Genomic DNA, 8,394 nt, shown 5'->3' on the forward strand with positions numbered 1-8,394 from the left:
TCTGAGGACCCATGCCAAATCTTTTTAGTTTCCTGAGGGGGAATAGGCTTTGTCGTGCCCTTGTCACGACTGTCTTGGTGTGTTTGGACCATTATAGTTTGTTGGTGATGTGGACACCAAGGAACTTGAAGCTCTCAACCTACTCCACTACAGCCCCGTCGATGAGAATGGTGCTCGGTCCTCCTTTTCCTGTAGTCCACAATCATCTCCTTAGTCTTGATCACGTTGAGGGAAAGGTTGTTATTCTGGCACCACCTGGCCAGGTCTCTGACCTCCTCCCTATAGGCTGTCTCGTCGTTGTCGGTGATCAGGCCTACCACTGTTGTGTCGTCTGCAAACTTAATGATGGTGTTGGAGTCATGCCTGGCCATGCAGTCGTGGGTGAACAGGGAGTACAGGAGGGGACTGAGCATGCACCCCTGGGGGGCTCCAGTGTTGAGGATCAGTGTGGCAGATGTGTTGCTACCTACCCTTACCACCTTCATACCATAACCACTAACTGCAACACAGACTACATCTTTGTCACCATATTAACGTTATAGCCAACAAACTAGAACTCACGTGTTAGTAAACCCACAAACCATTTTTTGGAAAGTTGAAGCTAATTTACCGCATTTCTATGTAATTAAACAACTTTAAATTGCTATTTGGAGAACAGCAAAAACAAGCAGAAATGAGCCCAGCCATTATCACCTTGGCTGTTGTCGGTTCATTCATCTCAGTTGCTCTACAGACACATAGCCTATTAGCTATACAATTGTAATGTTATACCCCTGAAAGGGGCGAAATATGAGAAATGATTCACACTGACACGTAGCATCAGCAACTGTTCAATCAGTTGTAATGATGAAATGGATAAAATCATCAACTCTTTACATAGATAGTTATCTTCTCAAATTACACAGTGTTCACATTTGTAATCCTAGGCATTAATAATCAAGCTCCGCACAAACAGACATCAACGGAGCACACAGATGATCGTATTATCACATTCACATGAATTATTGCAATATTTCTTACGATTCTGTATTACTATCAGTGATGTAGTGGTAAAAAGGTGAGTAATGGGTAAACTATAAACTCAAGTGGGCGATCAAGATAATTGTACAGGACACTGTACTGTCTACACTCGGTTTAAATCGATTGTAATCCGAACTAAACTTTTGTTACTAAGGATTCCACAACGCAGTTAGCCTTTACGGCTGGGACTGCAAGTTTGTGTTCCTTTTTTTGTTGATGTGTGGATTCCGCGAGTGCTAGCTGGCTGTACTACAGACACCTGTCGTCGTCGTGGGAAAGATTCATTGTTATCTTTTCGTAAAACAACTGGTTGGAGTATAGAGCCAATCTGGATACCAAGCAGATCCTGAGGGAAATCGATTAGTACCAACAGCGTTACGCTATGGAGGAACAACATACTCCTTCGTGGAAAGATCCGACCACCTCACAAAATAACTTTAAACCAACAAAAAAAATAAAAACAGATTCATCTACAGACACGGACGATTTACTTACCATTGAGGTAGAGGCTAGTGCTCTGGCTGGAATCCATGCACCAATGGAAAAGTTGTGTGAGGAGGTAGCAGGGCTGAGGGGGAGTTTGGAGTTCAGCCAGAGTGAAATTCTCAAGCTCCAAAGAGAAAACAAGACACACAGCCAAGGTAAAAATACACGATTCCAACATGGATTGTCTACTCAGGGAAAACAGGGTGATGAAGGAGACGCTACTAGACATACAAAGTCGTAGCATGCGTGAAAATCTATTTTTTTCTGTCATTCCTGAGGACGCATTCAATAATCCAGAGGGCGCGATCAGAGAATTCATAAAATCTGCATTGAAACTTCCTATAGATACTGTAAACAAGGTGGTTTTCCACCGAGTATACAGACTTGGAGCTCGGAGCGACAAGACCAAGGGTCCCCGACCGATCATTGCAAAATTTGAACACTACCAACAAAAGGAGCTGATCAAAAGCAGAGGAAGGGAGCTTAAAGCGACTAAATTCGGTCTCAATGACCAATTTCCAAAGGAGATAAATGAACGTCGTAAGAGACTATCCGGTACAAAGACAACAAAGGATGGATGGTAGGCATGCCTTTATCATTGTGGACAAACTCTTTATAGATGGACAGCTATTCCGAGACAGCTCCATAACACCGTGGCTGTACTAAATTCTACAGGGACTTCAGGTTACGAAAAAAAAGAAGGTATGGGAACTGTTTAAAATATCTGAACATTATGAAGTGGATATGAACACACACGTACTCAACTACATGCTTGCTTACACATACGGACTTATACATACACACACACACCTGATCTCGCTCTCTTCTCTCACTCTCTCTCTCTCTCTTTATCTCTTTTCTCTTCTCTCCCTCTCTCTCGCTATTGTCGAGAACTGTTTTATAATTTAATGTGTTTATTGTTTGTCTATCTTTTTTATGTATTTGTCTACAAGTTTATATATGTTTACAAAAAGCAAGGGTAAGATATCAAAATAGGGGCATTGGGGAATAATAACATATTGTACGGAATACATTTGTACTGTAGTGAAGCTGTCTCTAGAGTAATGCAAGGTCTCTTTCATGATCATGTAAAACGTCAATTGCTATGGAAATGCTGGGATGTGTTTTTCAATTATGTTAAAGGTAATGATGATGCAACTATTATGGTGATACGAGATGGATTACAATTATGAATATTAAGGCTACACACATAGACACTCAAACATGCAAATTGGCAGAGTTATTATTTATTTGGACATCACACATTATAGTCTTACTCTTATACAGACATCATACACACTCTCATTATATAATATCCAATATCATACACATCAACCTACTCAGATTTGTTGCACACATCATTTGTCTCAATTTTCTAACATCTGTGGCATTGGCTCACAGGCAAACAGGCAAGGGAATAAAAACATTTATTTCTTAAATTCTAAATATCAGACATTTGAAAGCTCTAGTTTTGACTGTAATAATACCTCTGATGGCAGTAACTTTACAAGCACTAATCATGGTCAATTTAGACTGAGAATAGTATCTAGTTATGGTAAGGGGTGAAATAAGTATAGCCAGTTATAATTGTAACAGTTTGGCAGATTATAAAAAGAAGATCAGTCTTTACATGGCTAAAAGAAAAGGAATATAACATAAACTGTTTACAGGAAACTCACTCTACATCCTTAGATGAAATTGTGTGGAAAAAGGAATGGGGTGGTGAAATAATTTTCTGTCATGGACAAAGGAACTCAAAGGGTGTGATGATATCAATTAACAAAAATTTCGATCTGAATGTGCAAATAATCAGGAATGATTCGCAAGGAAGTTGGATCCTTTTGAACATGAAAGTGGACGAAAAAGAGATTTGGCTCATTAATCTATATGGTCCAAATCAGGATGATCCACACTTCTTTGAAAACATTTTATACCAATTTATTGAACTTACAGGCAACAAATGATCTAATCATTATGGTTGGAGACTATAAGACAGTGTTAAGTACCTCAATGGACTGTAAAAGTAATCACTCTACAAACTATCATCACCGTGCCCTTAAGGAAATCACAAATATTATGGACACATTAGGAATAGTGGATATTTGGAGACTAAAAAACCCCAACATAGTGAGATATACATGGAGGAGACTTAATCAAGCTAGTCGTCTTGACTACTTTCTTGTCTCTTTCTCTTGAATCAAAGGTTAAAAAAGTTTTAATAGGTGTCACGTCCTGGCCAGTAAAAGGGGTTATTTGTCATTGTAGTTGGTCAGGGCGTGGCAGGGGGTGTTTGTTTTGTGTGGTGTTTTGGGGGGGCATACGGGGAGTTGGGCTGAGTCGGGGGAGCCCTGACCTAACTTCCCGGGCGTACAGGGGAGAGCCGTGGAGCAAAGAGGAGCCAGTCAAGGAATCAAGCGAAGAGCTTGACGCGAGATTCCGGAGAGAGGTACTGGAGGAAAGGGCACGAAGAAGCACCTGTGCTTACTATGGGGAGCGACGGAGCAAGCAAGCACCATGTTATGCGGAGATACGCACGGTATCGCCAGTGCGCAGCTACAGCCCGGTGCGCTTGGTGAAAGCTCCTCACAGATGTCATGCTAGAGCCAGCATTGAGCCAGGACCGGTGATGCAAGTTGCAAGCATCAGACCGCCGGTGAGGGTTCATGGCCCAGTGTATCCTGTTCCTGCTCCTCGTACTCTTCCTCCAGTGTGTCTGCCCAGTCCAGTACGTCCTGTTCCTGCTCTCCGCACTAGCCTTGAGGTGCGTGTTACTAGTCTGGCGCCTCCAAAGCCAGCCCCACGCATCAGCCCTTCAGTGCGCCTGCCCAGCCCAGTACGTCCTGTTCCTGCTCCTCGCACTAGCCCTGTGGTGCGGGTTACTAGTCTGGCGCCTCCTAAGCCAGCCCCACGCATCAGGCCTCCAGTGCGCAGTCCCAGTCCAGAGCTTCCGGTGACAGTTCCCAGTCCAGAGCTTCCGGCGACAGTCCCCCGTCCAGAGCTTCCGGCGACAGTCCCCCGTCCAGAGCTTCCGGCGACAGTCCCCCTTCCAGAGCTTCCGGCGACAGTCCCCCTTCCAGAGCTTCCGGCGACAGTCCCCCGTCCAGAGCTTCCGGCGACAGTTCCCGGTCCAGAGCTTCCGGCGACAGTACCCCGTCCATTGCTTCCGGCGACGTCCTACAGTCCGGAACCTGCAGAGACGTCTTACAGTCCGGTACCTGCAGAGACGTCCTACACTCCGGAACCTGCAGAAACGGCCTACACTCCGGAACCTGCAGAGACGGCCTACACTCTGGAACCTGCAGAGACGGCCTACACTCCGGAACCTGCAGAGACGGCCTACACTCCGGAACCTGCAGAGACGGCCTACAGAGACGGCCTACACTCCGGAACCTGCAGAGACGGCCTACAGTCCGGAGCCTCCAGCGACGCCCCTCAGCCAGGGGCCTCCAGCGACGCTCCCCAGCCAGGGGCCTCCAGCGAGCCAGAGTCTGCTGAACGGGAGCTACGGCCAGAGCCAGAGCCACCTCCATGGTGGGAGGATTGGGAAAGGGGGGGGGTGAAGCCCAGGAACCGTCGTTGACGGTGGCCACCCTCCCTTCCCTCCCTTTAGGTTTGGGGTTGTTTTTGTGGGTTTTGTTTTGAGGTGCATTCAGTGTCTGCACCTTTGGGGGGGGGGGGTACTGTCACGTCCTGGCCAGTAAAAGGGGTTATTTGTCATTGTAGTTGGTCAGGGCGTGGCAGGGGGTGTTTGTTTTGTGTGGTTGGGTATTGTGGGTTTAGGTTCTAGTTTTCTTATTTCTATGTTTTTCTAGCTTTTCTAGTTCTATGTGAGTTTTGTCAATGACCTCCAATTAGAGGCAGCTGGTTGTTGTCTCTAATTGGAGGCCATATTTAGTTGTGTTTGTTTTCACTGGGTTTTGTGGGTGGTTGTTTCTAGTATAGTCTATGCACCTTACTGGACTGTTTTCGTTGTTTGTTTTGTATTGATTAAGTGTTTTCTTTAATAAATAAGAGGATGAGCACTTTACCCGCTGCGTTTTGGTCCCCCTTCAACGACGAGTGTTACAATAGGAGACAGAATGCGATCGGATCATCATCTAATTGGCATTCACATAACTCTAGTAACTTTTCCACGTGGACGGGGATATTGGAAATTTAATCACAGGAGGACAACTTATTTTTAACTAAGACAAAATAATTTATAACTGAATTTTTCCAGTATAATATAGGTTCAGCAAATCCCCTTATTGTTTGGGATACCTTTAAATGTACCTTCAGGGGACATTCAATTCAATATTCATCAATAATAAAAAAGCAGTTTCTGGCTAAAGAAACAAGACTAACAAGGGAAATCCATAAACTAATAGTGCAGGTAGATAGCAATAAAAAATGATACTACAGAAATACAAAATAAGTTAGAGGAAAAACAAAAAGAACGTGAGGAACTTATTCAAGAACGATCTAATGTAATCTATTACAAAAATAAAGCAAACTGGATGGAATATGGAGAAAAATGCACAAAATTCTTCCTGAATCTCCAGTACAGGAACGCTAACAAAAAGAATTTGCACAAATTCGTTACTGAAGACGGAGTCATCTATGATTCTCTGAATGATATTTTAAAAGAGGAAGCTAATTATTTTAGGCAGATGTTCTCTTTTCCGTCTCATCCTCTCCCACTGAATGAAGATTACGGTAAGGAATTCTTTTCAAATAATATAAAAAATGGAAAATTAACAAATGTACAGAAAGATCAGTGCGAAGGCCAAATTACAGAGGAAGAACTTTTTGAGGCTATTAAATCCTTTCTGTCTGGAAAAACCCCAGGGCTTGATGGCATAACGGTAGAGGTATATCAAGTATTTTTTTAGATACTAAAAGCTCCATTGTTAGATTGTTTTAACTACTCCTATAGAAATGGTAGTCTGTCAGGTACTCAGCAGGAAGGTCTGATTTCTCTATTATTAAAACAAGACCCAGATGGCAAATATAAAGACCCGGTCTATCTAAAAAACTGGAGGCCCCTTAAACTTCAATGTTGTCATGCAAAAATACTAGCAAAATGCATAGCACTCAGAATTAAAAGGGTTTTACCAGGTATTGTTCATCCTGATCAGACAGGTTTTTTTTACATGGACGATACATTGGAGATAATATACAACAACTACTAGAAATAATAGAACATCATGAAACATATAAGAAGCCAGGAATGGTATTTATATCAGATTTTTGAAAAGGCATTTGATAAAGTAAGACTGGATTTTATTTATAAATGCCTGGATTTTTTCAATTTCGGGAATTCTCTTATGAAATGGGTAAAGATAATGTATAGCAACCACAGGTGTAAAATAATAAATAACGGCTCCTTCTCAGAGAGTTTTGAATTGTCAAGAGGAGATAAATAAGGGTGTCCACTGTCACCATATCTATTCGTTATGGTCATCGAAATGCTAGCTATTGAAATCAGATCCAATAACAACATTAGAGGATTAGAAATCCAAGACTTAAAAACAAAGGTGTCCATGTATGCCGATGACTCAAGTTTTATGTTAAGTCCGCAAGCTAGATCCCTGCAATGTCTCATTAAAGATCTAGATAACTTTTCTGTACTCTCTGGACTAAAACCTAATTATGATAAGTGTACAATATTACGTATTGGATCCTTAAAAAATATAACTTTTACATAACCTTGCAGCTTACCTATAAAATGGGCTGATGGTGAAGTAGACATACTTGGTATTCATATCACAAAATAATTAAATAAGCTCTCCACAATGAATTTCAATAGAAAACTTGTAAAAATAAACAAGATCCTGCAACCATGGAAAGGTAAATACCTGCCTATTTATGGAAAAATTGCCCTGATTAACTCCTTAGACATATCTCAGTTTACTCACTTATGGCGCTGCCTACTCCTGATGATTCGTTTTTCAAATCATATGAGCAAAAAATATTTCGCTTTATCTGGGACGCTAAACCAGACAAAATAAAATGAGCCTATATAATGAATATGAATTGGGTGGGTTGAGATGATTAAATATAAAAGCACTAAACCTCTCTAAAAGCTTCACTCATTCAAAAGTTTTATTTGAACCCTAAATGGTTCTCAAGTAGATTAATAAGAAAAGCTCATCCATTGTTAAAAATGGCCTTTTTGCCTTTGTGCAGATTGCCATGTCTCATTTTTGATTAATTGAAAATGATACTTTTTTCAAAGTATCTGTCTTTTTCAAACAAGCATTGCAGAGCTGGCTACAATTTCAATTTCACCCCCCTGAAAAGATAGAACAAATATTACAACAAATATTATGGCTGAACTCAAATGTGCTGGTTGATAAAATACCTGTATTTATGGAAAAGATGTTTGAAAAGGGTATTTTGTTCTTAAATGATATTGTAATGGTAGAGTTATGTCCTTTATGGCGTTATCAGACTTGTACGGGAAGGTCTGCTCAATCCAAGAGTACAACCAATTGATTACAGCATTGCCCCCAAAATGGAGGAGGCGGGTGGCAGCGGGAGGAGGTAGGGAAATGGTCTGTCTGCCCAATATAAAGGATCAAAACTGGCAGAGGAATAAAAATAGCATAAATAGGAAAGTATACCAGTTTCATTTGAGGACCAGGATGTTGACAACTGTGCCATACAGATTGCAAAATAGCTGGGAAGAGATTTTTGATGTACCGATTCCATGGTACAGTTGATATATAAAACAACGCAAGATTCAAGACTTTGTGCTTTTCAGCTAAATTTTTTATATAGAACTCTTGCCACCAACAGAATTTTGAATATTTGGGGCATAAAATCATCGAAGCTCTGCAGATTTTGTTGTGAGGATACAGAATCAATAGACCATTTATTTTAGTATTGCCCTCAGGTAGCCTGTTT

Source organism: Salmo trutta, chromosome 14 (assembly GCF_901001165.1).
Source record: "Salmo trutta chromosome 14, fSalTru1.1, whole genome shotgun sequence".
NCBI lineage: Eukaryota > Metazoa > Chordata > Actinopteri > Salmoniformes > Salmonidae > Salmo > Salmo trutta.